The following is a 10,504-nucleotide window of genomic DNA, read 5'->3' as shown; positions in this document are numbered from 1 at the left end:
CAGAGAAAGCCGAGACAATAAACGCCCACCTTATGATGTTTTAAAATGTTGTCGGTACAGCTTGTCCCCTCCAGCAAAGTCACCTGTTCGTACCTGAAAGAACTGGGCATGCTCCAGCAAGCGAAGACTGCACTAGTGTTTGAAGGTCCACAGGTATTATTTGCACTTTTTAGCAGAGATAATGCTTTCATTTTGGATTGTAAACTCTATTTGTATCCAGTCGATACTTGATCATGCATTTCAACAACATGTCAATTTCCTGCCAATACCTATACCATTAATTAATTGCTGATCCTTTTGCTGTCTTAGATCATCAAGACGGTGTAATAGTTAAATCTGTAAAAGTGAAGATCTTGATGATAAATAATGGTTTTCAAAAGGGGATATATATATATATATATATACATATGCAGTACATTCAGAAAGTATTCAGACCCCTTCACTTTTTCACATTTTGTTATGTTGCAGCTTTATGCTGAAATCGTTTAAATTCATTTTTTCCCTCATCAATCTCCACTCAATACCCCATAATGACAAAGAGAAAACAGGATTTTAGAAAGTTTTGCAAATTTATTAAAAAGAAAAAACAGAAATATCACATTTACATAAGTATTCAGACCCTTTGCTATGACACTTGAAATTTGGCTCAGGTGCCTCCCATTTCTCTTGATCATCTTTGAGATGTTTCTACACCTTGATTGGAGTCCACCTGTGGTAAATTCAATTGATTGGACATGATTTGGAAAGGCACACACCTGTCTATATAAGGTCTCACAGCTGACAATGCATATCAGAGCAAAAACCAAGCCATGAGGTCGAAGGAACTGCCTGCAGAGCTCAGAGACAGGATTGTGTCGAGGCACAGATCTGGGGAAGCCTACAAAAATATTCTGCTGCATTGAACGTTCCCAAGAGCACAGTGGCCTCCATAATTCTTAAATGGAAGAAGTTTGGAACAACCAGGACTCTTCCTAGAGCTGGCCGCCCGGCCAAACTGAGCAATCGGGGGAGAAGAGCCTTGGTAAGAGAGGTGACCAAGAACCCGATGGTCACTCTAGCTGAGCTCCAGAGATCCTGTGTGGAGATGGGAGAAACTTCCAGAAGGACAACCATCACTGCAACACTCCACCGATCTGGGCTTTATGGCAGAGTGGCCAGACGGAAGCCTCTCCTCAGTGAAAGACACATGAAAGCCCACTTGGAGTTTGCAAAAAAACACCTAAAGGACTCTCAGACTGTGAGAAACAAGATTCTGTGGGCTTTCATGTGTCTTGAAAGAGTGGTGTAAAGAGTGGCTGGAGTGGTGTCAAGCTCGCTGCCATAGGACTCTGGAGCAGTGGAAACGCATTCTCTCGAGTGATGAATCACGCTTCACCATCTGGCAGTCCAACGGACGAATCTCGGTTTGGTGGATGGCAGGACAACGCTACTTGCCTGAGTGCCAACTGTAAAGTTTGGTGGAGGAGGAATAATGGTCTGGGGCTGTTTTTCATGGTTCGGGCTAGGTCCCTTAGTTCCAGTGAAAGGAAATCTTAATGCAACAGCATACAATGACATTCTAGACGATTGTGTGCTTCCAAATTTGTGGCAACAGTTTGGGGATGGCCCTTTCCTGTTTCAGCATGACAATGCCCCCGTGCACAAAGCCAGGTCCATAGAGAAATTGTTTGTCGAGTTCGGTGTGGAAGAACTTGACTGGCCTGCACAGAGCCCTGACTGCAACCCCATCGAACACCTTTGGGATGAATTGGAACGCCGACTGCGAGCCAGGCCTATTCGCCCAACATCAGTGCCCGACCTCACTAATGCTCTTGTGGTTGAATGGAAGCAAATCCCTGCAGCAATGTTCCAACATCTCATGGAAAGCCTTCCCAGAAGAGTGGAGGCTGTTATTGCAGCAAAGGGGGGGGGGGGGGGGGACAAATTCCATACTAATGCCCATGATTTTGGATTGAGATGTGTGATGTTCGGGTGTCCACATGCATTTGGTCATGTCGTGTGTGTGTGTGTGTATGTATGTATCTATCTTGGATCCGAACGGCCAGCTCCCTGGAGATGAAGAGCGAGGTCCAGTCGTTTCAATTCAAAGAATCAGTGGTTTATTAATAAGTCAACCAAACACAGCTGTGGAGAGGTGATCACGACGAGGTGGACAAAACACCCGTGGCCTTGCCGAGAAAAACTGAATCACAATCGTGCTGCGCATGTATATGTAAACTCCAGCATCAGATATGAGCAGTATTCAAATCGTTTCATGTGCAAGGTGGCTGAATAGAGACAAATGCAGTTAAGTCCGCTACAGAGATGTTTACGACCTTAATTATCAGTAGGTTCCGGCTGTTGCACGGAAAGAACTCCCTTGGAGTCAATCTAGCAGGCGATGAGTGAGTCCAGACCTTTGTATAGGTCGTGCTGTGTGAAAGCGAACAGGGCCTACGCATAATTAATTGTGTTCCCACTCGCATGGTTTACATTCCCAAGGTGCTGCAATGATAAAAAGAAATACCTTTTATCTTTAGCAGAAAGGTCACTACGAGTTAACTATGAAATACTGCATGTTATAATTCCCATATATGGATCCATTTCTTCCCAAATTTGTTATAAAAGTTACAAGTCCCTGTATTATATTACAGTCCCTACCAGTTACAATTTCAAAGGGATTATAGCAAGTTAACTAGAGAAGATTACAAGTTACCATGTCATTACATAGATTCGTTTCCCAACATATATCTATATATATAAAACTGTGTGTGTGTGTGTGTGTGTGTGTGTGTGTGTGTGTGTGTGTGTGTGTGTGTGTGTGTGTGTGTGTGTGTGTGTGTGTGTGTGTGTGTGTGTGTGTGTGTGTGTGTGTGTAATGTTACCGATAGACTCCTAAACGGAGAGGCTCACGTGCTTGATATTTGGCATAGACATGGCCATTGAGCCTGGGAAGAACATGGCCTACCTCAAAATATTTGACGAGATCCATATTTTTTATTCATATTTACGTCAGCGCATTTCAGCGAGGAACATTATACACGGAATCTCAGCATGTGCCAGAGCAGCTCGCTGATTCGCTCAGAGCGATCACGTGATGTTCCATTCCCGCCGCCAGACCATTGAACATAAAACACAGTTTGTGTGTGTGTAATGTTACCGATAGACTCCTAAACGGAGAGGCTCACGTACTTGATATTTGGCACAGACATGGCCATTGAGCCTGGGAAGGACATGGCCTACCTAAAAATATTTGACGAGATCCATATTTTTTATTCATATTTACCTCAGCGCATTTCAGCGAGGGACATTAGACACGGAATCTCAGCATGTGCCAGAGCAGCTCGCTGATTCGCTCAGAGCGATCACGTGATGTTCCATCCCCGCCGCCAGACCATTGAACGGAAAATATATCGAATCAATGACCATTGCCATTCACACCACATAGGTGGAGATGCAGCTACCGGGCGCCATCTTGGTTGGCACTGGATGCTGGGCGATGGTGATTTCCGTCACACGTTTGCACGTAATTCAGAGCGAAAAGCGAGTGCGTTTTTTCACCTTTTGTGTGATCGTGTTTTGTGTCGATTTTGTGCGATATGAATTAAACGTCTTTGAAACAGCTGTGAAACGTCTTTCCACAACCCTTCCGTAACCGATTGGAGCAGTTTATTGCCGCTCAAAATGGCATTTTAACAGTTGTCTGGCTTTTAAAATCTGGAACACGTTCAAAACAAATGAGATCCGCGAAGCGAGTTGGTCGAGTCGTGCTGACCAAGATGGCGACACGGCGGCTACACTTTTCACAGAGTATGAGCGTTCTATATATTTTCAATTCAGTGCGCCAGACTCGCTCATGTACTTGATTTGTGGCATAGACATGGCCATTGGGCCTTCACGGTGTAATTTGTGTGAGGCTTTTGTCCGAGTGAGCTTGAGTCGAGAGGGCGAATGTACGGGTTGAGAATGTATGGGTCTCCCTTCCCCCGCTCAGCAACGCCGGTACTGGAGGGCGTCACAGGATCGGTGAGTCTCCAAAATCCGCTTCGTGCTGTTGTCGCGAAGATGCTGGACGATGTCGCGATTGTTGTGCTGCTCTCCTACCATGAGAACTGCAACGTCATTGTTGACTGGCCCTCCCCTCCCCCTCCCCCCTCCCCCTCCCCCCTCTCCCTCCCCCCTCTCCCTCCCCCTCTCCCTCCCCCTCCCCCCTCCCCCTCTCCCTCCCCCCCTCCCCTACCCCTCCCCCCCTCCCCCCTCCCTCCCCTCTCCCCCCTCCCCCTCCCTCACCCCTCCCCCTCCCCCTCCCTCCTCCCTCCCCCCCTCCCCCCTCCCCCCTCCCTCCTCCCTCCCCCCTCCCCCCTCCCCCCCTCCTCCCCCCCTCCCCCCCTCCGAGCCGAGCGGATGGCACCGCGGCCGAACAGTTACCCCGACTAACCCGATTCCCGAACGTTGGCCGGATCGCGCCACAGATATTCAATCCGGAAAAGACTAAAACGACGGATGTGAAGAAGAAGAAGAAGAAGACAAAAAAAGGTTGGCAATACTACTAAATTTATTCCTATTATTTACATGCTCAAAAGTAACCAAGGAAGAAGGAAAGATAAGAAAATAATTTACAGAAGAATTCAGAGACACAGTGCAACGCCAGCTTATACAACTTCATTAATACCCAGGGACAAGACACACAGAACAAACTCACGTACACAAAAGGATGGAAAGGCAGGAGGTGAATGGCTGGAGGGAGAGGAAGGTCCAACGGGTCCTGCAGCACGATCGGCGCGTTTCGCAGCCGCCGTTCCTTCGCGGCCCTGCTCAAAACTGCCGTCCAGGCCCCAAGCTGCTGTTGCTGCTGTGTCTGCTGCTGCCGCGGCTGTGTGGACGTCACGTGCTCTTTTCAGGACTCGTCTCTCTTTTGGTCCAACAACATGCACGTCTCCTGTCCAACCACTCAACGCAACCACAACGCACGTCTCCCTGTCCAACTTCTCCTCACCACCGACCACTCTCTTGCTTCTTGCGCGCGCGCTTTTATAGCGCCTCAGGCGATCAAGCCGCCGGCCTTTTGGACACGCCCATCGGTCAGCTCGCCTCGGCCCTGATTGGTCGGCACGGCCCTCTGGCTCCGCCCTTGATGACCATGGGCAGGCACGCCCTTCTTCCCCGAGCTGAGCACATGTTCAATGGTGGTTTTGGAGGGGATGTAATTGGCAATTGAGGCTTGGCAATGACGAAAGGGGAAATGGAGGTTTTGGGAATGGGAATGAAGAATGAAGGGAATCTATCTTATTTCACTTGGTGCAATGGAGTGTCATCTTAATGGAAGACAAGGCCTTACCCTAATACACATAATAAAGATATAACTATTGAACAGGGGTATCTATGATTGGCTGACGTGATTGTTTATGACCTAATTATGGGACGCCCTTTGACCTTTATACATAACTGGAGTAAGGAGGGTCCAGAATAAAGCAATAATAATAAAAAACACAATAAAGAAACACAATCCTCATATCCATAACAATATATTGTTACGGACCCCGACGTCGGCCTTTCCCACTTACCAAGGGGGGATTAATCCCCTCGTTTGTTACTGACCGACGTGGTCCCGGGGGTATGACGCCACGCCCGGTCGGCGCTGGGTAGGGTAGTAGGCCCAACCGTCCTATGACCTAAATACCAGCGCTTCCCGGTACGCAAGGAAATACTCCCCGCTCACGGCCGCAGCGTAATGGATGGATAACGCCGAGCGAAGCGAACCGCGGCGTGAGCCGTTTACCAAGACTAGACCCGATTTATGTACGTCGGCCAAATCGCGCCACGTACACTCAATGTGGAAACCTCTAAAGCGACCGAAAGAGCATGAAGAAGGAAGAAGAAGAAGAATGTAGGTATAACAGGATTTATTATTTACACACAACTAAGCAGAAAGGAGACGAAATACAATTTACAAGGCAATGGAAGGAGCAGGAGACACAGTGCAATATTTAACTTATTTTAAACAGTCTTACTTAATACCCCAAGACAACATGAAAGACAGACAAACGGCCAGACTTACACGGGGGATGAAAGCAGGAACGAATGGTAGCAGGTGGATGGCTTGGAGGGAGAGGAAGGTTCAGCGGGGACCGGGGCACGGTCGGGCTGGAAGCGAACCCGATTCTCAAAACAGATTTCAAAACCCTCCGTAGAAACAGAAACAGACAAAACAAAACAGATTCTCAAAACCCGAGCTGCGATCGTGCAAAACCGCCACGGCTGCGAAGCTGCGCGGCCAAAGCTCCTCCTGTGCACCGCTGCGTCGCGCGCTCTCCAAATCACTTCGGTCCTTTCTCCGATCCCGCAGCTCTCTCTCTCTCTCCGATCTCCCTCGATCTCTCTCCGTCTCTTTTCTCTTGTGGGGGCCGTGCCACCGCGGGTTATATATGCCCCACCCTTGAACCTTTTCGAAGCTCCTCGATGTTTCTCTCCACGCCCTCCCCAAGCCCAACCCCTTGTTCTTGGTTGGTTGAGCGGGGCTGACTCACTCATCTCATTGATGACGAGGGCGGAGACACGCCTTTCTTCTCCGAGGCTTAACCACGTGCGTAATGGAGTCAAATGCAGCAAAGTGGCTAAAGGAGTCAAAATGCAGCAAAGTGGCTAAAGGAGTCAAAATGCAGCAAAGTGGCTAAAGGAGTCAAAATGCAGCAAAGTGGCTAAAGCAGTCAAAATGCAGCAAAGTGGCTAAAGGAGTCAAAATGCAGCAAAGTGGATAAACCTGGCACTTTGAAGATATCATGTCGGAGGGATCTATCTTATTTAATTCGGTGCAATGGAGTGTCAACTAATTGGGAAACAGAGCCTTCAACTACATAGAATAAGGACATAACTACCGAGGGAACTTATGATTGGCTACGTGTTGCGATGGCCTAACTACGGACGACCTTTGACCTTTCTTTACACTACGGAGGGTGATATTTACTCAACAAAACAACCACAATTCTCAAATCCGTTACAATATATATATATATATATATATATATATATATATAATATATATATATATATATATATATATATATATATATATAAATATATTGTTACGGTCCGCGGATTAGGATGTTATTTTTACCGAGCGGAGGTATAACCGCGGCCGAACTGTTCTTCCCCGATTCACCCGATTTACCCAAACATTGGCCATATCGCGCCACAGCTACTCAATCTGGAAAACTCTAAAGCGACCGAATGCAAAGAGGAAGAAGACATACAGAAGAGTAACTGGGTTTATTATTATTTACACGTAAGCAAAAAGGAGCAGTCACGATTATGTACAGGGACATGAGACGCAGGTGACACAGTGCAAATTATTAACTTATCTAACAGGCTTAATTACTACCCAGGACAGAACAAACGAAGACGCAGACTCACGCGGGAATTGCAGAGTGGATTGCTGGAAGGAGGTGTGTGGCTGGAGGGGGAGGACGGCACGGAGCTGGCTGGAGCTTGATCCCGCACGGGACGTCGGGCTGGACCTCGACGGCCGCTGATGCCACCGAGCCTGTCGTGTGCGCGGGATCACGGGTCGGAGCTGCTTGGTGGAGCCGACGTGCTGGTGGGGGGTCTGGCGGGACGGGTTCTCCCCCTCTCTCTTTCTTGGTCCAACCACTCTTTCTCCACCGACAACTCAACGCAACCACTCAACGCAACCACTGACCACCCCTGGCGACCAACTCATCTCTTGTCATGGACCTCTCTACGCGCTCCGCCTCACTCTTGCGCCCGCGCTTTTATAACGCCTCCAGCGATTAAGCCGCCGGCCTTCAGGTCACGCCCATCGGTGTGCTCACCTCGGGGCCCTGGTTGGTCGCGCAACCCTATGGCTCCGCCCTTGATGACGACGGGCGGGCACGCCTTTCTTCCCCAACCTTGCCTCGTGGCCAATGGTGGTTGAAGAAAACCGCCCAAAATGCAGTTGGCCATTGAAATGAAATGAAAGGGGATCTACTCTTATTTCACTTGGTGCAATGGAGTATTTAAATTAATGGGAGACACGGCCTTACCCTAAGACACATAATAAGATATAAGCTACTGAACAAGGGTTTTATCGGGTCCTGCAATGTGGTGTTTATGGAATAACGACTGAGACGCCCTTTGACCTTTACACTACGGAGGTATTTACAAGGATCATGACATTTACAAAGGGTGATCTTTACAACAATTTACACTACAACAACAACAAAAAAAAAAACATTCTCATATCCGCAACAATATATATATATATATATATATATATATATATATATATATATATATATATATATATATATATATCTATAATTCCAGTAATCTCTGTGTGTGTGTGTGTGTGTGTCTGTGTGTCTGTGTGTGTGTTTGTTTGTTTGTCTGTGACCGCTGTTTCTCGACAACCACGGGTCCGATATACTTGAAACATGCCAGGTATATTGCTGGGGACCCGAGGATGTGCCTTTTCAAGGTTTCATATTAATCGGACAAGTAGTTACCGAGCTATGTCCAAAAAACGATTCAACCAATCGGAGAGCAGCGAGCTATCACGTGTGCCGAACGTGCCGAACAGACTCTGCCTCGGACGGCACATTTGAGAGCGTATTCATTTATTTCACGTTGGCAAACTATGTTGGCGTTAAACTATGTTTTAAAACTAATTAAAACTAATTTGCGATTCTTTCGCTTTCCTGCGCGTTTGTGCACGCTATGGCGATTTCTTTACCAAACTCCGCAAGCCGTTCGCTTTGGACCAAACCATTTCATGTAAATAGAGGGGGGGGATTGTCACCGGACTCGCAAGCCGTTCGCTTTGGACCAAACCATTTCATGTAAATAGAGGGGGGGGATTGTCACCGTACTCGCAAGCCGTTCGCTTTGGACCAAACCATTTCATGAAAATAGAGGGGGGGGATATAATTTTAGATAACTATCTATAATTCCAGTAATCTCTGTGTGTGTGTGTGTGTGTGTATGTCTGTGTGTTTGTCTGTGACCGCTGTTTCTCGACAACCACGGGTCCGATATACTTGAAACTTGCCAGGTATATTGCTGGGGACCCGAGGATGTGCCTTTTCAAGGTTTCATATTAATCGGAGAAGTAGTTACCGAGCTATGGCGATTTCTTTACCAAACTCCGCAAGCCGTTCGCTTTGGACCAAACCATTTCATGTAAATAGAGGGGGGGGGGGATTGTCACCGTACTCGCAAGCCGTTCGCTTTGGACCAAACCATTTCATGTAAATAGAGGGGGGGGGGGGGGGGATTGTCACCGTACTCGCAAGCCGTTCGCTTTGGACCAAACCATTTCATGTAAATAGAGGGGGGGGATTGTCACCGTACTCGCAAGCCGTTCGCTTTGGCTTTGCGAATGGACCAAACCATTTCATGTAAATAGAGGGGGGGGATATAATTTTAGATATATATATAGTACGGGCATGCCCTAGTATATATATATATATATATATATATATATATATATATATATATATATATATATATATATTTGCGGATCTCAACGTCTGCCTTTCCCCTTACCAAGGGGGGATTAATCCCCTTGTCTTTTTCTAGCCGACCTGATCCGGGGCTATGACGTTCCTTCCGGTCAGCGTTGAATAGGGTGGTAGGCCGAATTATTCCTATTACCTAATTACCAACGCCTCCCAGGAAGCAAGGAAATAACCCCGCCCAAACCACGGTTTTGGTGGAAACGCCGAGCGATAGCGAGCCGTGATCCGAGCCGTTAACAAGAACTAACCCGATTTGAGCGGTTCCGAATCGTGCCATAGTGTAGCAGCATAGCAAACCTGTTGTGCATTTTGTGATACAAGCACCAAATTTGGCACAAATGTACATTAATATGTTGCGAACATTTTCAGATATTGGGCCACTTGAAATTCCGTAATTTTTTTTTTCAAATTTTTTCAAATTTCGTAATTTCAAATTTTTCGGGTGACACCGTCACAATTTCGGTCTTCGAGGCCGGCCGATATAGTGGGGCGGCTTAGCCCAAATATTCAAAAGAATTGTGCATTTTGTGATACAAGCACCAAATTTGGCACAAATGTACATTAATATGTTGCGAACATTGTGTGGTCAGCAATGAAGACGAGAGTCTGAATTACATGTATGCAAAAGACCTTGTGAACCAGTGAAGCAAATACATGGGTAAGCATGAATTAAATCTAGGGCATGATATAATTTCCATGATGTTTACCTCTACACTCAATGGTGGAAGGAGGTAATGTTTTGATCCCAGCTTGTCTGTATGTCTGTTTGTCTGTTAGTCCACAAAATTCCAGACAAAGCTTGTAGTAGTGGTAGTTGTAGTGGTAGTGGTGATAACAGAAATTGTTATATAGAACTGAACTTATATTATTATTATATGCAGAAAATAACTTCATTTCTATATGCCCTGCAGTGGACAGGTTAATTGGTTTATGCACTGAAGGGGTCACCCTGGTGTGCACTGCTGTGTTCTGCCTCACTGAGTTGTTCAGGTATGATGTACTCAGCACAA

The 10,504-nt window shown here is 46.8% G+C and overlaps 1 protein-coding gene across 1 annotated transcript in view; it reads left to right on the top strand.

Annotated features, from left to right (window-relative positions):
• Window positions 1–59: 59 nt before the first annotated feature.
• The window catches only part of LOC144894093 (protein disulfide-isomerase A5-like), an 87,924-nt gene continuing 77,479 nt past the window's right edge, over window positions 60–10,504 (top strand). Inside the window, exon 1 of the mRNA XM_078786112.1 lies at window positions 60–153. The gene's annotated coding sequence lies outside the window, so the exon portion shown is untranslated. The remainder of the gene's footprint in view (window positions 154–10,504) is intronic.

Source organism: Myxine glutinosa, chromosome 10 (genome assembly GCF_964187855.1).
Source record: "Myxine glutinosa chromosome 10, kmMyxGlut1.1, whole genome shotgun sequence".
NCBI classification, from domain to species: domain Eukaryota; kingdom Metazoa; phylum Chordata; class Myxini; order Myxiniformes; family Myxinidae; genus Myxine; species Myxine glutinosa.
This window is presented reverse-complemented; position numbering and strand designations above follow the sequence as displayed.